At 37.5% G+C, this 26,698-nt stretch overlaps 1 pseudogene; it reads left to right on the forward strand.

Moving 5' to 3' along the window:
- The first annotated feature begins 3,648 nt into the window (after positions 1-3,648).
- Positions 3,649-26,698, forward strand: part of LOC126066241 (uncharacterized) — a 99,247-nt pseudogene continuing 76,197 nt past the window's right edge.

A 26,698-nucleotide genomic window follows, 5' to 3' on the forward strand; every position in this document is an offset into this window, starting at 1 on the left:
GAAGAAGAGCTTGATATAAGGATTGGTGGAAGACTCGCTAATAACCTGTGATATGCAGATGACACAAAATTGCTTGCTGAAAGTGAAGAGTACTTGAAGCAGTTACTTATGAAGACCAAAGACTACAGCCTTCAGTGTGAATTACTCCTCAACACAAAGGAAACAAAAATCCTCAAAGCTGGACCAATCAGCAACATCATGATCAATGGAAAAAACACTGATGTTGTCAAGGATTTCATTTTACTTGGATCCACAATCAACAGCCATGGAAGCAGCAGTCAAGAAATCAAATGACATAGTGCATTGGAAAAATCTGCTCTAAAAGTCCTCTTTCAAGTGTTAAAAAGCAAAGACATCACTTTGAGGACTAAAGCTTGCCTGACCCAAGTCATATTTTCAGTCACTTTATATGCATGAAAAAGTTGGACAATGAATAAGGAAGACTGAAGAAGAATTGATGCCTTAGAATTATCATGTTGGCAAAGAATATTTAATATACCATGGACTGCCAGGTTAACAAACAAGTCTGTCCTGGAAGAAGCACAGCCAGAGTGTTCCTTGGAAGTGAGGATGGCAAGACTTCGTCTCACATACTTTGGACATATTATCAAGAGGGACCAGTCCATGGAGAAGGACATCATGTTTGGTAGGGTAAATAGTCAGTGAAAAAGAGGAAGACCCTAGATGAGATGGAGTTACACAGTGGCTATAGCAATGGGCTTAAAAATAGCAATCATGGTGAGGATGGTGCAGCACTGGGCAGTGTTTCTGTTGTACATAGTTTGCTATGGGTTGGAACTGACTTGACGGCACTTGAAAACAATAACAATATATTTACTATTTTATTCTTTAAATATATAGACATAGATTCAGATGCAGATGTATATACAGGTACAAGTATATATACATGAATTTTTTAAAACAAGTTTTTGTGATTTAATTCTGACTCATGGAAAGTGGAACTGTGCTCCAAGGGATTTTCAATGGTTAGAAGAAAAAGAAGAAGCCACTGCTGTGGAGTCGATTCTGACTCATAGTGACCCTATAGGACAGAGTAAAACTGCCCCATAGAGTTTCCAAAGAGCACCTGGCGGATTTGAACTGCCGACCTCTTGGTTAGCAGCTGTAGCACTTAACCGCTACACCACCAGGGTTTCTTTCAATGGTTATGACCTTTCAAAATTAAACTACCAGGCCTTTCTTCTGAAGCATCTCTGAGTGCATTCATACCACCAATGTTTCGGTTAGTAGCTGAGCACTTTACCATTTGTGCCATCCAGTGAATCCTGAAGTAGGTACAGGTGTAGAAGAAGATACTAAAAAAAAAAAAAAGCCAACAAACCAGTTGACATCAAGTCGATTCCGACTCATAGCAACCCTACAGGACAGATATTAATATTGTCTCTGTTGCTTTCTTTCTACTACTTTCCTTCATTCCAATCTCTCTTTCTTTGGGGGTCAATAAATCGAGTAGAATCTTAGTAGAAAAAGAAAATAAGATTAATATTTATCAAGTATGTATAATATGCCAAATAGATTAACCTTGGTTTAGCATCAGGATTATTGGACCAATTCTTGTTTTTGAGTTTCTTTTCTGAGAAGTTCTGCTTTCAAAGATTCCTATTTGAAGACTTTGATCCTTGATTAGAGGGCTTCCAAAGAAAGAAAAGGAAGTTTATCTATATTTAATAAAATAAAATTTATTCTATCTTGCAATTACCGTTTGGTTCCATTGAATTCTGTTATGTATCTAAAATAAGATATGGAATATTAATGTTTTTATTTTCCTGTATTTTGAAACATTTTTATATTTCACAATCTTAAGAATGTTTACATTAATTACTTATGATTACTTACTATTTCCAACTATGTTAAAAAGAAATAAATAATAAGAAGGAAAGGAATAATGGCATCACTTAGGAGAATGATGCAATGGTGAAATAAATCATGATTCTTCTGTTTTCTTACTGTGTTGTCCAAAATATTGTGCCATCTTCCAAGAAGATATTTAAAAAAACTGGAGACATCATCTTTCTAGTCTCCCTCTAAATGTCATTGTACACAGCTGAGAATAAGAAGTTTTTATTTTGCACCCATATTGGCAAATAGAAGAAATTTGAAATTTCATAGTTATTAGATGAATCGAATCAGTAGATGAAAGTAAAGAAAAAGATAAGCACCTTAGACTTTAATGATGATGGTGAAATTTATCATATTAATGAAATCTCAGACTCTTTGTCTTCAGATGATGATATCCTAAATGAATTTTCACCGACTTAGGAATTGATGAGTGAATAACATACTGCTAATGACCTGATTCACCATGTGTATGTCAGTTTGCAGATGCTACATACAATTTTAGAGGATGTTGCATAAAATATTACGGTTCACCAAAAATTTTTTGTAAATGTTTGTTTACTTTTTTAAAAATACACATTTTTTAGAATCTATATTTATATTTCTATATGTGTCTATATGTCAGAGTTAGGACTGTCCTGATTTGAACATTTAGGATTTTCTTATACATACTTCAATGTAAGTATGGGTTACAACTCAACATAAGGAAAATAAAGATGCTCACAACTGGACAAATAAGCAATATCATGAAAAATGGAGAAAATAGTGAAGTTGTCAAGGATTTTATTCTACTTGGGGCCACAATCAACACCCATGGAAGCAGCAGTTAAGAAATCAAACAATGTATTTCATTGGGCAAATCTGCTGCAAAAGATCTCTTTAAAGGTTTTTCAAAAGCAAAGGTGTCACTTTGAGGACTAAGGTAAACCTGACCCAAGCCATGGTATTTTCAATCACCTCATATATGTGCAAAAGCTGGACAATGAATAAGGAAGACCAATAAAAAAATTGATGAATTTGGATTGTGGTGTTTGTGAAGAATATGGAGCATACAATGGACTGTCAGAAGAACTAATAAATCTGTCTTGGACAAAGTACAGCCAGAATGTTCCTTAGTAGTGAGGACGGCAAGACTTCCTCTCATGTATTTTGGACATGTTATCCGGAGGGACCAGTCTCTAGAGAAAGACATCAAACATGGTAAAGTGGAGGGTCAGTGAAAAAGAGGAAGACTCTCAACGAGATGGATTGACACAGTAGCTGCAACAATGGGCTCAAACATAGCAACATTTGTGAGGATGGCCTAGACTGGCAGGTGTTTCCTTCTGTTGTACATAGAGTTGCTATAAGTTGGAACCAATTCAATGACACCTTCAAAGTGAAGAAATAATTTGTATTAATAAAACCAAGGAGTTAAAAAAATTGCCTAAATTTATCTCTAAGCATTTTGAGCATTTATAGCATTTTAAACAAATGGGTAAATATCTCAATTTACCTGAAAATGTATCTGTACTACTTCTAAAATATACAACAGTAATGATAATGCTGCTGCCGCTGATGTTGATAGCTAGCATTTACTGGTTACTATGTGCCAAGTTTTGGGTATGTGCTAAGCACTTTGAAAGGTGCACAGTTAATCTAGTTTAAACTTCACAGAAATGTAGAAACATTGAAAAAAATTAAAATTTAGTATTAAATTGAGTGATTAGGGTAATATTCACTGAAGAGGCAAAGACTGTAAGAAGGTGAAGGAGTATGCCTGGTAAATATCTAGAATAAGAACATGGAAGCATGGGAGCACAGGCTCTGAGTTGGGTGTTTGCCAGACTAAATGGTGTGTTTGAGGAAGAACAAAGAAACCATTGTAACGAGGACAAAATCAATGCAGAGGAGAAAGCTGACAACAGAAGATGTCAGAGAGGTAACAAGGGACAAAGTATGAAGCACATTAACAGTAGGGTGATGAAACATCCCAGTTTGCCCAGGTTAGTCTACTGTCATGTCTATTATTCTGTTATAATTACTTTATTACTCTCCAATCTTTTTGTTTTGTTTTGTTTTGTTTTGTCACCCTACTCATAGTCTAGGTAGATAACGTGGCTTTTAAACTGAGTGTAAAGAGTAGCCATGCAGGCTTTTAAGAAGAATTGTGATGTAATCTGATTTATGTTCCAAAAGGATCACTCTGACAGGTGTGTATTTGTGGTCCAGGCTCTTGAGTAATTAGCAGGGGCAACTCTTAGAAGGCTATTATGGAAATCCTGGTGAGAGCTTATGGTGTCTCAGACTAGAGTAGTAGCAGTAGAAATGGAGAGAATTCTTTGGAATTTGATTATTTAAAAGTAGAGCTAGTAAAATTGTATGATATTTAGATGTAGTATATGAGAGAAAATTTAAAGGATTCTAGGATGAATTGGACAATCATAGAGTCTACTATGCTGGGAATGACAACTTGAAGAGGAATGGTGTTGTATTCATCCTCAAAAAGAATATTTTGAGATCTATTCTGAAGTACAACGCTGTCAGTGATAAGACAATATCTATATGCCTACAAGGAAGATCAGTTAATACAACTATTATTCAAATTTATGCACCAACCACTAAGGCCAAAGATGAAGAAATAGAAGATCTTTATCAGCTGCTGCAGTCTGAAATTGATCAAACATGCAATCAGGATGGATTGATAACTACTGGCGATTGGAATGTGAAAGTAGGAAACAAAGAAAGATCTATAGTTGGAAAATACAGCCTTGTTGACAGAAACAATGCCAGAGATCGAATTATAGGATTTTGCAAGACCAGCGACTTCTTCACTGCAAATACCTTCTTTCACCAACTTACATGGCAACTATACAAATGGACCTTGCCAGATGGAACACACAGGAATCAAATTGACTCCATCTGTGGAAAAAGACATTGGAAAAGCTCAATATCATCAGTCAGAACAAGGCCAGGGACCTGACTGTGGAACAGACCATCAAGTGCTCATACGCAAGTTCAAGCTGACACTGAACAAAATCAGAGCAAGTCCACAAGAGCCAAAATATGACCTTGAGTATACCCCACCTGAATTTAGGGACCATCTGAAGAATAGATTCAATGCATTGAACACTAGTGACCGAAGACCAGATGAGTTGTGGAATGACATCAAGGACACCATACATGAAGAAAGCAAGAGGTCACTGAAAAGACAGGAAAGAAAGAAAAGACCAAGATGGATGTCAGAGGAGACTCCGAAACTTGCTCAAGAACATAGAGCAGTTAAAGCAAAAGGAAGAAATGATGAAGTAAAAGAAGTGAAGAGAAGATTTCAAGGGGTCACAGGAGAAGAAAAAGTATTATAATAGCATGTGCAAAGACCTGGAGATAGAAAACCAAAAGGGAAGAACATGCTCAGCTTTTTTAAAACTGAAATAACTGAGGAAAAAATTCAAGTCTCAAGTTGTAATAGTGAAGGATTCTGTGGGGAAAATATTAAATGAAGCAGGAAGCATCAAAAGAAGTTGGAAGAAATACACAGAGTCATTACACCGAAAAGAATTAGTTGATGTTCAACCATTTCCAGAGGTAGCATATGATCAGGAACCTATGGTACTAAAGGAAGAAGTCCAAGCTGCACTGAAGGCATTGGCAAAAAACAAGGCTCCAGGAATTGATGGAATATCAATTGAGATGTTTCAAAAAACAGATGCAGCTCTGGAGGTGCTCACTTGTCTATGCCAAGAAATACGGAAGACAGCTTCCTGGCCAACTGACTGGAAGAGATCCATATTTATGCCTATTCCCAAGAAACGTGATCCAACCAGATGTGGAAATTATAGAACAATATCATTAATACCACACGCAAGCAAAATTTTGCTGAAGATCATTCAAAAACGGCTGCAGCAGCGTATTGACAGGGAACTGCCAGAAATTCAGGCTGGTTGCAGAAGAGGACAGGGACCTAGGAATATCACTGTTGATGTCAGATGGATCCTGGCTGAGAGCAGAGAATACCAGAAGGATGTTTTCTTATGTTTTTATTGACTATGTGAAGGCATATGTGCAAATCATAACAAATTATGAACAACATTGCAAAGAATGGGAATTCCAGAACACTTAATTGTGCTCATGAAGAACCTTTACATAGATCGAGAGGCAGTTGTTCAGACAGAACAAGGGGATACTGATTGGTTTAAAGTCAGGAAAGGTGTGTGTCAGGATTTTATCCTTTCACCTTACCTATTCAATCTGTATGCTGAGCAAATAATCCAAGAAGCTGGACTACACGAAGAAGAACAGGGCATCGGCTTAGAAGGAAGACTCATTAACAACCTGCGTTATGCAGATGACACAACCTTGCTTGCTGAAAGTGAAGAGAACTTGAAGCACTTACTAATGAAGATGAGAAACCACAGCCTTCAGCATGGATTGTGCCTTAACATAAAGAAAACAAAAATCCTCACAACTAGACCAATAAGCAACATCATGATAAACGGAGAAAAGATTGAAGTTGTCATTGTCAAGGATTTCATTTTCCATGGATACTCAATCAACAGCAATAGAAGCAGCAGTCAAGAATTCAAAGGACACTTTGCATTGGGTAAATCTGCTGCAAAGGACCTCTTTGAAGAGTTAAATTGTTAAAAAGCAAAGATGTCACTTTGAAGACCAAGGTGCGCGTGACCCAAGCCATGGTATTTTCAATCGCATCATTATGCATGTGAAAGCTGGAAGACTGAAGAAGAATTGACACCTTTGAATTGCAGTGTTGGTGAAGAATATTGAATATACCATGGACTGCCAAAAGAACAAACAAATCTGTCTTGGACGAAGTGCAACCAGAATGCTCCTTAGAAGCAAGGATGGTGAGACTGCATCTTACATACTTTGGACATGTCAGAAGCGATCATTCCCTGGAGAAGGACATCATGCTTGGCAAAGTACAGTCAGTGGAAAAAAGGAAGACCCTCAACTAGGGGGACTGACACAGTGGCTACAATGAGCTCAAGCATAACAACGATTGTAAGGATGGGGCAGGACCGGGCAGTGTTTTGTTCTGCTGTGCGTAGGGTCACTATGAGTCAGAACCAACTCGATGGCACCTGACAACTACAATAACAGGGTGAAATAATGAGGCATTGGTATTTCAATGGTAGAATTCTTCACTTTTGTGAGAGAGTTCCAAATCCTATTCCTGACCAATGCACCTCATGTACAATTACCACTTGTATGTTAGTGGTTGATTGTGTGCTGCTATGATACTGAACAAATTTAACAGAGCTTAAGACTAAGGCAGACTATGAAGAAAGGCCTTGCGATCTACTTCCAAAAGGCAACCAGTGAAAACACCATGAATCACAATGGACCCATCTGCAAGTGATCATTGACGCTGTCAGCTTTTTTTTCTATTGTGCATGAGGTCACCATGAGTTGTGGGCTGATCTGAGGGCAGCTAGCAACAGCAACAATAACAGAATGAAATGAAAATGTTTTGTCCTGAGCACATGGAAGGAAGGAGTTGCCATCTACTGAGATGGGAGAGATTTAAAATAGATAAAATTTTGGAGAAATGACCTAAAGTTCATATTTGCAAATGTTAAATTTTATGTCTATTAGAGGAATGCCCATGAAAAAGAAGAAGACCTTCAACAAGATGAATTGACACAGTGACTGCAATAATGGGCTCAAGCATAACAACAATTGTGTGGATGGCACAGGACCGGGCAGTGTTTCATTCTGTTGCACATAGGGTCACTACGAGTTGAAGCCAACTTGACTGAATCTAACAACATCAACAACATTAAGAATTGAAAATTTATGAAAGAAGGCTACATTAGAGATATAAATTTAAGAGATGTCAGTACATAGATGGTATTTAAAGCCATGAGGAGGAATGGGATCATTAAGGACTGGGCCTAGGGTCCCTTCAATTTTAAAAGTAAGAGAGAAGAGGCAGAGATATAGTGTTCAAAAGCATCCAGGATAAAACCAAACCAAACCCGCTGCTGTCAAGTCGATTCCGACTCATAGTGACCCTATAGGGCAGAGTAGAACTGCCCCATAGAGTTTCCAAGGAGCGCCTGGTGGATTCGAACTGCTGACCTTTTGTTTAGCAGCCATAGATAGCACTTAACCATTACGCCACCAGGGTTTCCTCATCCAAGATGAGAAGCTATCTTTTTTCTTCAATGAGGGAGAGTGGAAGCACATCTAATCCAACGACAGTTGAATTATTTGCTACCAAGTGAGTTTGTTACTTGACAAACTGCTGCATTTGTAGACCTGCTCTAGTACTTCCAAGAAAATGGAATTTGATAGAATTGTTCTTTGAAGTGTAAAGTGTTTCCTAATATTTCAGAACATCAATAAACATAGAGATTGGTGCATGCTTCTAGTTTAAATATTACTGACGTTGGGAGGCATGTCTAGAGTCATCCAAACAAATAACAGAAAGTATAAAGTCCTTTCATGGTAGTTTAATTGAAGGCTGGAAAAGGAAATCAGTAGTATGTGGAGTCACATCCCACCCAATTTTATAGGCCACTAACAACCAAAGGAACATGATTATCAGAGCTGGGGCTGTAACACATATCTACTATGGGCTATGGCTGTTTCCATAAGACATCAACGTCATCAGTGTCTGCTCTCTCCCTCCAACCCCAGCATCTAAGAAAGGGAGGAGCCTTTAAGATGGTAGGTTATAAAGTACAACAAAGTCAGGTCCTACATTTTACATCCCTAACCATTATTACTATTAACCCAGGAAAATAGGTTAACTCTGCCTTGGAGGGTGGGGAAGATACCAAATTTAAGTTGAGTTTGAGATCAAAATTTTAAATCAAACTTCTTATAAACAAAAGTGACAAAGTTCTGCACTGTGTCCATGATATCATTAACAGATAAAGAATGAGAATATGATGCAGAAAAACTAGACGTAGTGATAAAAAAAAAATTTAATATTTTTAACTTTATGACACCTTTGAGATTCACCAATAACTAGATTACCTCTAAATATGAGAGCATATGGTTTAGACCGGTAAGTGGCTCACAGGCACATAAACACATAGATTTAGAGAGAGAGAAAGAAAAAGAGATAGAGAATGGAACAGAGGAAGAGAAAATGAGAGAGAAATTTAATATTTAAACAAGCAGGTTTTATTTAAAATATCCAGAAACTAAATTGATTTTAACTTTTTCCTAAATTTAACTTGTAAAATCTCCAAGGAGGGTATATTCTAGGCTTGTTAATTAAAACATATTGTTAGTGATTTGGGCTCAGGCGTGCTTTGTTTTATTTCACATTGAAAATGTTTTGTAGGCCCAAGAGACAGAAAGGGCCACATAAACCAGAGGCTCCATCAGCATGAGACCAGAAGAACTAGGTGGTACCCAGCTACCACCAATGACTGCCCTGACAGGGAACACAACAGAGAATCCCTGGCGGAGCAGGAGAAAAGTGGGATACAGAACACTAATTCTAGTAAAAAGACCAGACTTAACGGTCTGATGGAGATGGGAGGAACGCCAGAGGACATGGTTCCTGGACTTTCTGTTAGCCCAGAACTAAATCCATTCCCAAAGCCAACTCTTCAGACAAAGATTAGACTGGACTATGAGCCATAAAGTGATACTAGTGAGGACTGTGCTTCTTAGCTTAAGTAGACACATGAGACTATGTGGGCAGCTCCTGTCTGGAGGTGAGATGAGAAGGCAGAGGGGAACAAGAACTGGCTGAATGGATAGGGGAAATTCAGGGTGGAGAGGAGGAGTGAGCTGTCACATTTTAAGGAGAAAAACTAGGGTCACATAACAATGTGTGCATAAGTTTTTATATGAGAAACTGACTTGAATTATAAACTTTCACTTAAAGCACAATAAAAAAAAAGAAAAAATGCATCCTAGGATTGATATAACTAAGATTTAACATTTGTATTTGTATTTGTGTGAGGATATCTGCCATTTTAATAGGATCATGACATGTTTTCTAATATCCAAATCTCCAAGTTTCAGATCCCTTGTGGCAAAATACAGTGATTATTTAGCAACCAAAATGGACTACCTAACTTCACTGCTCACTCTTATTTCTCAAGTCAATCCTCGTGTAAAAATCACATATCCCTTCAGCTACTGAAAAGTTCATAATTAAGAAATTACATATTTTAAAATATTTTTTCTTCTTGAAATAAAAATGACTTATTTTATTGTTCAATTTATGTGGTTCTGTTTTTCCAAAAGTTAATTGTTTGAATTACATTTATCAAGTCAACAGTTATTTTCTTTTATCTCTAATTGTCCATTTTTGAAGGCTTTAATAACAATTGTCATTCAATGTTCAGAATCCACTATAGTTATTCAGTGTTTATGCACTTAAGTACAGAGAGACAATTGCTTCTAATTTAGCTTCAGGAGCCTCAGTTAATTGACTTTAGAGTTTACATAAATGAGTAGTATTAAAAATTTTTGCATAGAGAGTAATAGATTTATTTTATATTCTCTTTGAAATATTATACTATAGTGCATTCATTTTATATGAACCAAATGAAAGATATTATTAAAAAGGTAATGCTACAACCATACAAGTAACATATTTCTGAATTTTTGTGGGGATGCAGTCCTTTATTATTTAATTAACCTCAAATTATGAAAAACATCAAAGAATTGTGGCATAATAAATATGTTTTGTTGAAATAGTGTTTGCAGATATTTTTATGGAGTATATCTGAATCCAGCATTTAGACTCAATGAAAAAGCGAGAAATCAAATTCAACTTTTGAAATTAAACATTAAATACTAAATTAATTAATTTTATTTGATAGTAACAAGAGTCATGGGACAGTTCTTTAGGGCTAACCAAATGTGTCAAATTGATATTAAGCATTGTCTAATGTTCTGCTTGGAAAAATGGTGCTGGTTTCTGAGCATAACATTAACTAAGAGCAAAATCATTTCTAAAATCATCAGAACAAATTAACATTAACTAGCATTTAATGTTGACATACTCTTTAGAACCAGTGAGGTATTGATGCCAAAAACTCCAACAGGCTTAAGTAAGATAACTTTTAAGATGGGCACATTTTAAGCAATTCAATGTGTCATGCATGTACCTTCTTTTTTCATTTGGATGCTGCCACGTATACTTGGGTTACAATATGTATGCAGAAGATTTATTAAAATGGAGATATTGTGTATCTAATGGATCACATTAGACTAAAGCAAAGCTGCAGCGTTATTGGAATAAAGTGATAAAGTTTGCTTTAAATTAATGTAATTATAACATATTAGGGAAATACTAAGTTTTAGCCTCAGAGAGAAAAGGTATTTCTCTATCATTTTCCCAGGAGTTTATGGAAAATTGTTTCAAGATAAACTTTTCTAGTTGTTCATTTAATCATAATAGTTCTAAAGTGTATTCAGAATTGAGTAACTTCCATACATGTAGAAAATCTGTAAAATAAAATTTCACAGACACTGAGAAAAAATAATTTCAAATATAAAGGAGCACATGGATAAGGTAATTATTTCCAGTAGGATATTTTCAGTGACTACACATAATTTAAATACAATAATTACAAGAAAAAAATACATATAAGAATCATTTTCTATTGTGCTTTTCAAATGGTGAAAAAGACCCTCACTACTACTTCTCTGAAACATTACACAATCATGCGTTCCATGAGAAGGGCCACTCGGGTACCCTTACGTAAGATGTAGTCCCAGCCCTAATAAGCTTTTGCAATGAATTGGTATATAGAGCATCCTAGGTAATTCAAAGACACATTTGATCGGTCTTGCTATCACATACCAATGTCTGGATTTGGATAAAGAAACCCAAAGCTGCAACATAGTTGAGAGATTCCAGAAGCAAAAATGAGAGTATCAGGCTTCCTTTATTGTCCTTCCTGAATTACTTATAGATACCAGAAGAGAATGTGGTATTCTCAAAACATGCTTCAGGAATCGTCTGCATAAAATCATTTGAAAGCATAATTAAAATTCATATTCCTGGGACACACCTCAAATCAACCAAATCAGGATTTCTGGAGATTCTGTGGATTTCAACTGCACACTCACAGAAAGCATCCTCATAGGGATTCACTTTCCAAGAATGACACTTCTATCCTATACAACCTTTTCTGTTTTTAATAATTTCTTCCCAACTATAGTAGATTTTATTGTGATACTAGTCCATCTGCAGGATAGGATGCTTGAGGAAATCAGAGTACCATGCAGATGAGGAGTTTACTTCTGGTAAGCTTTTATCAGGTGATTGGCATCTACATTAGAAGCCAACATTAGAACTTTATTTGTTTTGTGAGTTTGTTAATTTGTCTATCTGTGTTTTGTCTGCCTGTTTAATGATTCTGTGCTAGTGGATAATGCCAGACTTGTGGGATAAAGAGTCAATTTTAGGGAGCATATTTACAGAAACATGCAATTTTTACTATTTTGACTAGTTTGGTGGGGGGGCAAATTCTCTGCTTACTAGCTCAGTTATTTTCTGCTTAAGAAACCCTGAAAGACTGAGAACTTATAAGGGAATGTATGGCTACACAAAGTTAGTTAAATATATACAGTGGTAAAAAAAAAAATTAAATTATTGTTTTTACTACTCCTTCAATTACTTACATAATGAGGTTAAGCAAAAATAGACATGGGCACTACTGTCATGGAGTTTATACTCCTCTTGGGAGGACACACACACACACAAAGATACACATGCACACACAAGTAAGCATAAATAACTAAAGTACATCTTATTTGCATACCTGTTTGTTGATTTGACTATTTTTTTTTAATTTATTGTGCTTTAAGTGAAAGTTTACAAATCAAATCAGGTTTTCATATAAAAACTTATACACACCTTGCTATGTGCTCCTAGCTGCTCTTCCCCTAATGAGACAGCACGTTCCTCCTCTCCACCCTGTATTCCCCATGGCTATTAAACCACCTCCTGTCCCCCTCTGCCTTCACATCTCACCTCCAGGCAGGAGCTGACCACATAGTCTCATGTGTCTACTTGAGTCAAGAAAATCATTCCTCACCAGTATCATTTTCTGTCTTACAGTCCAGTCCAATCCCTGTCTGAAGAGTTGGTTTCAGGAATGGTTCCAGTCTTGGGCAAACAGAAGGTCCAGGTACCATAACCTCTAGGGTCCTTCTAATCTCAGTCACACCACTAAGTCTGGTCTTTTTACGAGAATTTGAGATCTGCATCCCAAAATTCTCCTCCTCCATCAGGGAATCTCTTTTGTGTTCCCTCTCAGGACAGTCATTAGTGGTAGCAAGACACCATCTAGTTCTTCTGGTCTCAGGCTGATAGAGTCTCGGTTTATGTGGACTTTCTGTCTCTAGGGATCATCTTTACCTTACGTCTTTGGGGTTCTTCATTCTCCTTTGCTCCAGGTGGGTTGAGACCAACTGATGCATCTTAGATAGCCACTTGCTAACTTTTAAGACCCCAGTCACCACTCACCACAGTGGGATGCAGAATGTTTTCGTAATACACTTTGTTATACCAACTGACCTAGATGTCCCTTAAAACTATGGTCCCCATATCCCTGCTCCTGCTATTCTGTCCCTCGAAGTGTTTGATTGCATTCAGGAGACTTCTTAGCTTTTGAATTACTCCAGTTGTGCTGAATTCCCCTGTATTGTGTGTTTTCCTTCCCTTCACCTAAAATAATTCTTGTCTACTATTTAGTGAATACCCCTCTCCCTCCCTCCTCACACTTGTAACCATCGAAGAATGTTTTCTTCTGTGTTTAAATCTTTTCTTGAGTTCTTGTAATAGTGGTCTTATACAATATTTGTCCTTTCGCGACTAATTTCACTCAGCATAATGCTTTCCAGATTCATCCATGCTATGAGATGTTTCACAGATACATCATTCTTATCATTGCCTAGTTATCCATTGTGTGAATATATCATAATTTGTTTATAAATGCATCCATTGATGGGCACCTTGGTTGTTTTCATCTTTTGGCTATTGTAAACAGTAATGCAATGAACGTGGGTGTGCATGTATCTATTCATGTGAGGACTCTTATTTCTCTAGAATATATTCCAAAGAGTGGGACTGCTGGATCCTATGGTAGTTCTATTTCAGTTTTTTAAGGAAGTGGTAAATCGATTTCCAAAGTGGTTGTACCATTTTACATTCCTACCAGCAGTGTGTGTTTCAGTCTCTCCACAACCTCTCCAACATTTATTATTTTGTGTTTTTTGTATTAATGCCAGCCTTGTTGGGGTAAGATGATATCTCATTGTAGTTTTGATTTGCATTTCTCTAATGGCTAATGATTGTGAGCATTTCCTCATGTGTCTCTTGGCAGCTTGAATGTCTTCTTTAGTGAAGTGCCTGTTCATATCCTTTGCCCATTTTTTAATTGGGTTGTCTATTTGTTGTTGAGTTTTTGCAGTATCGTATAGATATTAGAGATCAGATGCTGATTGGAATTGTCATAGCCAATTTTTTTTTTCCCCAGTCTGTAGGAAATCTTTTTACTCTTTTGGTGAAGTCTTTGGATGAGCATAAGTGTTTGATTTTTAGAAGCTCCCAGTTATCTAATTTCTCTTCTGGTGTTTGTGCATTGTTAATAATGTGTCGTATACTGTTTATGCCATGTATTAGGGCTCCTAGCATTGGCCCTATTTTTTCTTCTATGATCTTTATCATTTTAGATTTTATATTTAGGTCTTTGATCCACTTTGAGTTAGTTTTGTGAATGATGTGAGGTATGGGTCTTGTTTCATTTTTTTTGCAGATGGATATGAAGTTACTCTAGCATCATTTGTTAAAGAGACTGTCTTTTCCCCATTTAATAGACTTTAGGCCTTCGTCAAATATCAGCTGCTGGTTTGTGGACGGATTTATATCTGGATTCCCAATTTTGTTCTATTGGTCTGTTGTACCAATACCAGGCTGTTTTGACTACTGTGGTAGTATAATATATTTGAAAATCAGGTAGTGCAAGGCCGCCTACTTCATTTTTCTTTTTCAGTACTGCTTTACTTATTCAGGGCCTCTACCCCTTCTATATGAAGTTTGTGATTTGTTTCTCCATCTCGTTAAAAAATGTCATTGGTATTGCACTGTATCTATAGATCGCTTTGAGTAGAATAGACATTTTCACAATGTTGTGTCTTCCTATCTATGAGCAAGATGTGTTTTTCCATTTACGTAGGTCTCTTGTTTTCTTGCAGTAGAGTCTTGTAGTTTTCTTTGTATAGGTCTTTTATGTTTCTAGTTAGATATATTCCTAAGTATTTTATCTTCTTGGGGGCTATTGTAAATGGTATTTATTTGATGATTTCCTCTTTATTGGTGCAGAGGAATCCAACTGATTTTTGTATGTTTATCTTCTATCCTGATACTCTGCTGAATTCGTCTATAAGTTTCAGTATTTTTCTTGAAGATTCTTTAGGGTTTTCTTTGTAAAAGATCATGTCATCTTTATTTCTTTATCTAGCCTAACTGCTCTGGCTAGGACCTCCAGCACGATGTTGAATAAGAGTGGTGATAAAGGGCATCCTTTTTTGTTTCCTGTTGTCAAGGAGAATGCATTCAGACTGTCTCCATTTAGGATGATGTTGGCTGTTGGCTTTGTATAAACGTCCTTTTTTATATTGAAGAATTTCCCTTCCAGTCCAATTTTGCTGAAGGTTTTTTAAAATCATAAATGGGTTTTGGACTTTGTCTAATGCCTTTTCTAAATCAATTGATAAGATCATGTGTGCTTATCTTTTGTTTTGCTTATATGATGGATTACATTAATTGTTTTTCTAAAGTTGAACCATCACTGGATGCCTGTTGAATCCCACTTGGTCATGGTGAATTATTTTTTGCTATGTTGTTGAATTCTATGGGCTAGAATTTTGTTGGGGATTTTTTTTTTAATTTTTGTTGTGCTTTAAGTGAAAGTTTACAAATCAAGTCAGTCTCTCACACAAAAACCCATATACACCTTACTACATACTCCCAATTGCTCTCCCTCTAATGAGACAGCGTCTCCCTACATAGACTCTCTTTTTTTGTGTCCATTTCACCAGCTTCTAACCCCTCCACCCACTATCTCCCCTCCAGGGAGGAGATGCCAACAAAATCTCAAGTGTCCACCAGATCCAAAAAGCTCACTTCTCACCAGCATCCTCTCCAACCTGTTGTCCAGTCCAATCCCTGTCTGAAGAGTTGGCTTTGGGAATGGTTCCTGTCCTGGCCAACAGAAGGTCTGGGGGCCATGACCACTGGAGTCTTTCTAGCCTCAGTCAGACCATTAAGTCTGGTGTTTTTATGAGAATTTAGGGACTGCATCCCACTGCTCTCCTGCTCCCTCAGGGGTCCTCTGTTGTGTTCCTTGTCGGGGCAGTCATCAGTTGTAGCCAGGCACCATCTAGCTCTTCTGGTCTCAGGCCGATGTGGTTTATGTGGCCCTTTCTGTCTCTTGGGCTCCTAATTATCTTGTGTCCTTGGTGTTCTTCATTCCTCTTTGATCCAGATAGGTTGAGACCAATTGATGCATCTTAGATGGCTGCTTGGTAGAGTTTAAGACCCCAGACGCCTCTCTCCAAGGTAGGATGCAGAGTGTTTTCTTAATAGATTTTATTATGCCAATTGACTTAGATGTCCCCTGAACCCATGGTCCCCAAACCCCTGCCCCTGCTACTCTGGCCTTCAAAGCATTCAGTTTATTCAGGAAACTTCTTTGCTTTTGGTTTAGCCCAGTTGGGCTGACCTCGCCTGTATTGTGTGTTGTCTTTATTGTCACCTAAAGTAGTTCTTATCTACTACCTAATTTGTAAATATCCCTATCCCATCCTCCCACCCCCTCCTCTCAGAACCATCAAAGAATATTTTCTTCTATGTTTAAACTATTCCTTGAGTTCTTCTAATAGTTGTCTTATACAATATTTGTCCTTTTGCAACTGACTAATTTCACTCAGCATAATGCCTTCCAGATTCCTGCATGTTATGAAATGTTTCACAGATTCTTCACTGTTCTTTATCGATGCATAGTATTCCATTCTATGAATATACCATAATTTATTTATCCATTCATATGTTGATGGGCACTTTGGTTGCTTCCATCTTTTTACTATTGTAAACACTGCTGCAATGAACATGGGTGTGCATATATCTGTTCCTGTAAAGGCTCTATTTCTCTAGGATATATTCCAAGTAGTGGGATTGCTGGATCGTAGGGTAGTTCTATTTCTAGCTTTTAAAGGAAGTGCCAAATCGATTTCCAAAGTGGTTGTTCCATTTTACAATCCCATCAGCAGTGTATAAGTGTTCCAATCTCTCCACAGTCTCTCCAACATGTATCATTTTGTGTTTTTTGGATTAATGCCCACCTTGTTGGAGTGAGATGAAATCTCATTCTAGTTTCGATTTGCATTTCCGTAATGGCTAATGATCGTGAGAATTTCCTCAAGTAGCTGTTAGCGACCTGAATGTCTCCTGTATTGAAGTGTCTGTTCATATCTTTTGCCCAATTTTTAATGCATTATTTATCTTTTTGTAATTGAATTTTTGCAGTATCATGTGGATTTTAGAGATCAGGAACTGATCAGAAATGTCATAGCTTAAAACTTTTTCCCAGTCTATAGGTAATCTTTTTCCTCTTTTGGTGAAGCCTTTGGATAAGCATAGGTGTTTGATTTTTAGGAGCACCCAGTTATCTTATTTTTCTTCTGGATTGTTAGTAATTTTTGCATACAGTTTATGCCATGTACTAGGGCTCCTAATTTTGTCTCTATTTTTTTTTTCCATCATCTTTATTGTCTTAGATTTTATATTTAGGTCTTTGATCCTTTTTGAGCTTGTTTTTGTGCATGGAATGAGGGATGGGTCTTGTCAGTTTTTTTGCAGATGGATATCCAGTTATACCAGCACCATTTGTTAAAAAGGCTGTCTTTTCCCCTATTTAACAGTTTTGGGGTCAAATATCAACTGCTCATATGTGGATGGATACATGTCTGAATTCTCAATTCTGTTCCATTGGTCTATGTAGCTGTTTTTGTACCAGTACCAGGCCATTTTGACTACTGTGGCGGTATAATGGGTTCCAAAATCAGGTAAAGTAAGGCCTCCCACTTTGTTCTTCTTCTTCGGTAATGCTTTCCTTATCTGGGGCCTCTTTCCCTTCCATAACAAGTTGGTGATTTGTTTCTCCATGTCATTAAAGAATGTCATTGGAATTTGGACCAGAATTTCATTTAACGTATAGATGGCTTTTGGTACAATAGATATTTTTATACTGTTAAATCTTCCTATCCATGAACAAGGTATGTTTTTCCACATATGTAGGTCTCTTGTTTTCTTGCAGAAGTGTATTGTAGTTTTCTTTGTACAAGTCTTTCACACCTCTTAAAGTTTTATTCCTAAGTATTTTATCTTCTTCGGGACTACTGTAAATGGTATTGATTTGGTGATTTCCTCTTCGATGTTCTTTTTGTTGGTGTAGAGAAATTCAACTGATTTTTGCACGTCTGTCTTGTGTCCCGATACTGTGCTGAAATCTATTAGTTTCAGTAGTTTTCTGGAGGATTCCTTAGGGTTTTCTGTGTATAAGATCATGTCTCTGCAAATAGAGATCATTTTACTTCTTCCTTGCAAATCTGGATGCTCTTTATTTCTTTATCTAGCCTAACTGCTCTGGCTACGACCTCCAGCCCAATGCTGAATAAGAGCGGTGGTAAAGGGCATCCTTGTCTGGTTCTGGATCTCAAGGTGAATGCATTCAGACTGTCTCCATTTAGGATGATATTGGCTGTTGGCTTTGTATAAATACCAACATTTGTATAAATGCTGAGAGATTTCCCTTCTATTCCTATTTTGCTGAGAGTTTTTATCACGAATGTGTGTTGAACTTTGTCAAATGCCTTTTCTGCATCAATTGATAAAATCATGTGATTCTTGTCTTTTGTTTTATTTATGCGATGGATTACATTAATTTTTTTTTCTAATTTTGAACCATCCCTGCATACCTGGTATGAATCCCTCTTGGTTATGGTGAATTATTTTTTTTTGATATGTTGATGAATTCTGTTAGATAGAATTTTGTTGAGGATATTTGCTTCTAAATTCATGAGAGATATAGGTCTGTAATTTTCTTTTTTGTGATGTCTTTGCCTGGTTTTGGTATCGGGGTATGGTGGCTTCATAGAATGAGTTTGGTGGTATTCCATCCTTTTCTATGCTCTGAAATACCTTTAGTAGTAGTGGTATTAACTCTTCTCTGAAAGTTTGGGAGAACTCTGCAGTGAAGCCTTCTGGGCCAGGGCTTTTTTTGTTGTTGGGAGTTTTTTTTATTACTTTTCAATCTCTTATTTTGTTATGAGTCTATTTAGTTGTTCTACCTCTGTTTGTGTTAGTTTAGTTAGGTAGTGTCTTTCTAGGAATTCATCCTTTTCTTCTAGGTTTTCAAATTTTTAAGAGTACAATTTTTCATAGTAATCCGATATGATTCTTTTAATTTCAGTTAGGTCTGTTGTAATAAGTAATATTGCCCATCTCATTTCTTATTTGGGTTATTTGCTTCCTCTCCTGTTTTTCTTTTGTCAGTTTGGCCAATGGTTTATCAGTTTTACTGATTTTTTCAAAGAATCAGCTTTTGGTCTGGTTATTTCTTTCAATTGTTTTCCTGTTTTCTATTTCATTTAGTTCTGCTCTAGTTTTTATTGTTTGTTTTTTTCTGGTTCCTGAGGGATTCTTTCATTGCTTTCTATCTATTCGTTCAAGTTGTAGGGATAATTCTTTGATTTTCATCCTTTCTTCAGTTTGGATGTGTGCATTTATTGATATAAACTGAGCACTGCTTTCACTGTGTTTCATGTGTTCTGATAGGAAGCATTTTCATTTTCACCAGATTCTATGAATTTCTTTATTCCATTCTTAATATCTTCTATAATCCAGTCTTTTTTGAGCAGGATATTGTTCAGTTTCCAGCTGTTTGATTTCTTTTCCCTGCTTTTCCTGTTATTGATTTCCACTCTTATGGCCTTATGGTCAGAGGAGATGCTTTGCAATATTTCAATGTTTTGGATTCTGCTAAGGCTTGCTTTATGACCTAATATGTGGTCTATTCTAGAGAATGTTGCACTAGAAAAGAAAGTATACTTGGTTGTTGTTGGGTGGAGTGTTCTGTATATTTCTATGAGGTCAAGTCGGTTGATTGTGCCATTTAAATCTTCCGTGTCTTTATTGAGCTTCTTTCTGGATGTCCTGTCCTTCACCAAAAGTGGTGTGTTGAATCTCCTACTGTTACTGTGGAGCTGTCTATCTCACTTTTCAATGCTGATAGAGTTTGTTTCATGTATCTTGCAGCAATGTCATTGGGTGCATAAGTATTTAATATGGTTATATCTTCTTGGTATATTGCCCCTTTAATCATTATAAAGTGTCCTTCTTTATCCTTTCTGATGGATTTAACTTTAAAGTCTATTTTGTCAGAAATTAATATTGCCACTCCTGCTCTTTTTTGACTGTTCTTTTCTTGATATATTTTTTTCCTTTCTTTGAGTTTTAGTTTGTTTGTGTCTCTAAGTCTAAGGTGTGCCTCTTGTAGGCAGCATATAGGTGGATCTTTTTTTTGTAATCCATTCTGCCACTCTCTGTCTCCTTTATTGGTGCATTTGGTCCATTTATGTTCAGTGTAATTACAGATAGGTATGAATTTAGTGCTTTCATTTTGATGTCTTTTTTGTGTGTTGTTGACAGTTTCTTTTTCCCACTTAATTTTATGTGCTGAGTAGATTATATTTATATTTTGTTCTTTCCTCATATTCATTGTTGTCTATTTTGTTTCTGCTGAGTCTCTATTTTTTTCTTGTATTTTATTTAGATGAGTAAGAAAGTTTATCTCCTCTGTGTTTACATTATTATTTACCTCCTTTTTTCTGAATTTTAAACTTTTATTGCTTTGTATCACCGTATCTTCCTCTCCATATGAAAGATCTATGATTACATTTCTCAGTCCCTCTTTATTGTTTTAAGGTTGTCTTCTTTTGTATAATAACATTGCTGTTACCCTGTTTTGAGTTTTTTTGTTTTTTCAATCTTGCTTTGTTTTTTTTTTTTTATTTCCTTGTCTGGATCAACTTCTGATTTCTCTGCCCAGTGTTCTAATCTTGGGTTCATACCTGATATTATTGATTTTCTACCAACAAACTGCCTTTAGTATTTCTTGTAGTTTTGGATTGGTTTTTACATATTCCCTAAACTTCTGTTTATCTGGACATGTCCTAATTTCACCTTCATATTTGAGAGACAGTTTTGCTGGATATATGATTCTTGGCTGGCAATTTTTTTCCTTCAAGTTTTTGAGTAAGCCATCCCATTGCCTTCTTACCTGCATGGTGTCTGCAGTGTAGTCCGAGCTTATTCTTTTTGACTCTCCTTTGTAGGTGACTTTTCGTTTATCCCTTGCTGCTCTTATAATTCTCTCTCTATCTTTAGTTTTGGCAAGTTTGATTATAATATGTCTTGGTGACTTCCTTTTAACATCTACCTTAAGTGGAGTTCGATGAGCATCTTGGATAGCTATCGTCTCATCTTTCACCATATCAGGGAAGTTCTACCAACAAATCTTCAACAATTCTCTCTGTATTTTCTGTAATCCCTCCCTGTTGTGGTACTCCAATCACTCATAGGTCATTTCTTTTGATAAGGTCCCACATGATTCTTAAGTTTTCTTCATTTTTTTGAATTCTTTTATCTGATTTTTCTTCAAATGTATTAGTGCCAAGTGATTTATCTTCAAGTTCAGAAATTCTGCCTTCCACTTGCTCAATTCTGCTCCTCTGACTTTCTATTGGGTTGGCTAATTCTGTAATTTTATTGTTAACCTTCTGAATTTCTGATTGCTGCCTGTCTATGGATTTTTCCAGCTTATTAAATTTTTTATTATGTTCCTGAACAATCTTACTAATTTGTTCAATTGCTTTATGTGTGTGTCCTTTGGCTTGTTCTGTGTATTGCCTCATTTCCTCCCTGATGTCTTAATGGGTTCTCTATATTAAACTTTTTTATTTTGCCTCTGGTAATTCCAGGAATGCATTCTCATCTAGAAGGTCCCTGGATTCTTTGTTTTGAAAGCTTATTGAAGTGATCATGGTCTGTTTCTTTATGTGATTTAATATTGACTGTTGTCTCCAAGCCATCTATAAGTTATAGTATTAGTTTATGTTTCCTTACTGTGTCATAACTTCTGTCTTTGTTTTGTTTTGATATGCCTAAATGTGTTGCTTCTGTGAGCTAGCCTGATTATTTTCACCTTCAGAGATCTGACATCCTGTACCCAGATGGCTAGAGCTGTTATCGGGTATAGAAGTCTAGGAGTCCATTCACTTTTCTTGTATGAATTCAGCTCACATGTCCAGGTAGCTGATCATCCAGTGCATGGTACAGGCCCTGTCCTATAGTCTTAGAGGGGTAGGGTTGATAGGTGTAGGTACCAGTGTCTAATTGCAGCAGGGGGTCACACTCTGAAAAAGGAAGGATGCTGAGAACTGACCCCTGAGACTCTGAGGTAAGCGCATCCCTGTTCCCTAGAACATGCAGGTGGGTGGGTTCTTCAGACAGACCATAGGCACCCAATGTTTTTGGTTGTAAGGACTGGGAGGTACCAGTTATTCTTGGACCCCTGTCACAGGGGAACTGGGTGACCTGAGTGGAGCTACCAGTCCTTAAGCTCTTTATGTGGGTAGGTGAGGACCGTGTTTAATAGGCAAAGCAATGTGAAACATCCAACATCTACCTCTCCACCGCACAGCTGAAACAATTGGAGTCTGCTAACAAGGGCCTATTCTCTTGAAATAGGCCCACCCAGGTCCATGCAGAGGCGAAAGGTGCCCAAAGTCCACAGACCATTTATGCCTGGACAGGAGCCGCTTCTGTCCTGAGCTCCCCCAGTTAGTGGAGCTGGCAACTTTTTTCCTTCTCCAAGGCTTGGAGGATGGCTCTAGGCACTCAACAGTGCCTATCTCAGGCCCAGGGAATTCAGCTGATGAAGCCGGCTTGGGTGTGGGGGGCCTTGTAAAATATATGCAAGTACTTAGCTTTTGCCAAGAGCGCCATTCTTCTCTGGTTCCAGAGATGTGAGTAGGCTGTGTGGCTGGTTGCTTCTCCCTGAGAAAACTGCGGCCAAACGCTGGTACCAGCCCACTGCTGCAGCTCCAGGAATGGTGCCTGAGGGCTCCCTGCTATTCAGGTCTGGTAACTCCTCTCTGCTTCTAAACCATCTCTTCCTCCCCATGCCCCTCTGTTTGTTTTCTAAGCTTGCCTTTAATGCTCAGGGCTCCTAGCTTGTCATAGATACACCTCTTTCACTTGTTTTTTCAGGTCTTTATTGTAAAGAGGACTCGCCGGAAGCATCTGTCTATTCCACCGTCTTGGGTCCACCTCTTTGTTGAGGATTTTTGCATCTAAGTTCATGAGGCATATAGGTATGTAATTTTCTTTTTTGCGGTGTCTTTACCTGGTTTTGGTATCAGGGAAATGCTGGCTTCAGAGAATGAGTTTGGAAATGTTCTGTCATTTTCTATGCTCTGAAATGCCTTTAGTAGTAGTGCTGTTAACTCTTCTGTGAGAGTTTGGTAGACCACTGCAGTGAAGCCATCTGGGCCATGGCTTTTGTTGTTGTTGTTGGGATTTTTTTTAATTACCTTTTCTATCCCTTCTTTTTTTTTGAGTTTATTTAGTTGTTCTACATCTGTTAGTGTTAGTTTAGGTAGGTAGCGTGTTTCTAGAAATTCATCCATTTCTTCTAGGTTTTCAAATTTGTTACAGTGAGTTTTTTGTAGTAGTCTGATATGATTCTTTTAATTTCAGTTGGGTCTGCTGTAATATTGCCCATCTCATTTTTTATTTGTTATTTGATTTCTTGACCCCTGCTTCTGTAGGCATTAATTGTTGATTCAAGAAGAATGAAATCCTTGACAAGTTCAATTTCTTTGCTATTTTTATGTTGTTGTCTATTGGTCCAGTTGTAAGGGTTCTCATTTTTTTTTATGTTCATGTGTAATCCATCCTGAAGCCTGTAGTCTTTTACCTTCATCACTAAGTGTTTCATGTCTTCATCACTAAAGGTAAATACTGAGAAGGGATTCACTGGATTATATGGTAAGTGTATGTTTAACTTAAAAAAAAAAGCCAAACTCTTTTCTAAAGTAGTAAGAAATTTTTGCATTACCACCAGTGATATAAGAGAATTTTAGTTGTTTTGCATCTTTGCCAGCACTTTGTATTTTATATATATATATATATTTTAATTTGGCTATTGAATTAAGTATGAGAATTTTCTAGGTGGCTTAAATGCACTCAACTACTAGCTGAAACGTTGGCAGTTCAAACCCACCCAGAGACACCTTGGAATACAGGCCCGGTGATCTATTTCTGAACAGTCACACTCTTGAAAGCCCTATGGAGCAGCTCTACTCTGTACATAAGTGGTCTCCATGAGTCGGAATCGTCTCAGTGGCAACTGACAACAACAATATTAGGAGTGTAGTGGTGTCTTGTTTCAGGTACTAGCAACCTCTGTATTCTTCATTATTTGTCATTATTGTTAGAGGTTTATCAATTCTATTGATATTTTCTAATAACCCACTTTTGGTTTACTTGATTTTCTCTATTTACTTTTTTATTGTTCTAGTTTTAAATTTTATTGATTTCTGCTTTTCTTTTTATAACTTCATTCTCTCTGCTTAGTTGAGGACTTATTTTACTTTTCCCTTCTATTGTCTTGAGATGGGAGCTTAGATTAGTTGGTCTAGAGGGTTTTTTTGTTTGTTTGTTTCTAATATTAATTTAATGCTATAAATTGCCCTGCATGTATTCACTCTTTTGACTGAATTCCACAGATGTGTATATGCTATACTCATAGCAACCCTATAGGACAGAGTAGAAATGCCCCATAGAGTTTCCAAGGAGTGTCTGGTGGATTCAAACTGCTGACCCTTTGGTTAGCAGCCGTAGCACTTAACCACTATGCCACCAGGGTTTCACGCTATGAGTCAGAATCGACTCAATGGCAGTGGGTTTGGTTTTGGTTTTTGTCTATATGCTATACTTTCATTTTAATTCTTTTATCTTTCTGTTATTTATTTCTAGTTTAATTGTGTTATGATCAAAGGGCTGTCTTCATGATCTCAGTTCTTTCAAATTTGTTGGTGCTCATTTCATGATGTTTGCCTTAGTCATCTAAAAAAAAAAGTCATCTAGTACTGCTATAACATACCACAAGTGGATGGCTTTAACAAAAAATTAATTCTCTTACAGTCCAGTAGGCTAGAAATTAGAATTCAGCATACTAGCTCCAAGGGAAAGCTTTCTTTCTCTGTCGGCTCTGGGGGAATGTCCTTGTCATCAATCTTCCCGTGTTCAAACAGCTTCTCAGCACAGGGACTCCAGGTCCAAAGGACACACACTCCTGCTCTTTATTCTTGGTGGTATGAGGTCCTCTTGTCTCTCTGCTTGCTTCTCTCTTTTATATCTCAGAAGAGATTGGCTTAAGACACTATCTAATCTTGTATATCTGATTACTGTAATTGCCACTTATCCATCTCACTTAGTGGTAGGATTTACAACACATAAGGAAATCACATAAAATGGTGGACAATCACACAATACAGGGGCTCATGGCCCAGCTAAGTTGACAAATCTTGGAGGGACACAATTCAATCCATGAAATTCCACCCTTTGGCCCCCCCAAATTCATGTCATTGCTACATGTAAAACCTATTCACCCCCATCATATCATAGCAAAAGTCTTAAATCAACTCCAAGTCCAAAATCCAAAAATTCTTCCTCATCTGTGAATTCTAGAATAAAATTTATCCATTTCCAAAGGTACAATGGCAGAACAGGCACAAGTTAGACATTGCCATTACAAATGGGAGAACCTGGAAGGAAAAAAGGCATAACAGGCATCAAGCAAGTCAGTAGAACACATTACATTAGCCCTCAAGGTATTGAAAATAATCTGTTCTCTGAGACAATTTACACAATGGCCCTTCCCTCCAGACTCTAGGTATTTGCCACACTCTCCAGATTCTGACGGCTCCTTGGCCCTGGGCTTCAACTCCGCCTTACAGGCCTACTGGGACAGCAATTCTGCTCCCTTGCTTTAGGCGCAAAATTCTCCTAGTCCATCTTAGTGCTCACTCCATTTAGAAACACCAGAGGCCATGGCTCCACCCTTTGATACCCTGAGGCCCTGGCCATACCTTTTGAGACTGAGACAGCTCAGGCTTCACCTTGTCTCTTCAGCTGCTGCTTCCTGGATTCTTGGCCTCTCAGCTCCTCAAACCTGATGCCTGCATCAGCCCTGCTGGGGCAAATGTTCCCAAGCTCTGTAACTCCACTGATAAGCGCCCAGAGGCACCCCACTCTGCCAGGAAGACTCCTGCACACAGGTACTCAGCTCTCTCACTCTATGTGTTGGCTCCAGTGCTGTCTGGCACTGGTTTCCTGGTTCTTCTGCTCCTGGTTCTCTGCTGCTGCTGCTGCCACTTCTCTGCTGCTGCCACTCTCTGCTGCAGCAGGTCCTCTATCCATTCACAGTTTCAACCCCACTTCCACATTTTAGATGTCTGTTAGAGCAGCACCCCACTCTCAGTATCAAATTCTGTCTCTCTCATCTGGTGCTGCTGTAACAGAAATACCACAAGTGGATGGATTTAACAAAGAGAAGTTTATTTACTCACAATCCAGTATGCTAGAATTCTGAATTCAGGGTACCAGCTCCAGGGAAGTCTTTCTCTCCCTGTCGGCTCTGGAGGAAGGTCCTTGTCATCAGTCTTCCCCTGGTTGAGGAGCTTCTCAGCACAGGGATGCCAGGTCCAAAAGATGCATGGTTCT

Source organism: Elephas maximus, chromosome 23 (assembly GCF_024166365.1).
Source record: "Elephas maximus indicus isolate mEleMax1 chromosome 23, mEleMax1 primary haplotype, whole genome shotgun sequence".
Taxonomy (NCBI): domain Eukaryota; kingdom Metazoa; phylum Chordata; class Mammalia; order Proboscidea; family Elephantidae; genus Elephas; species Elephas maximus.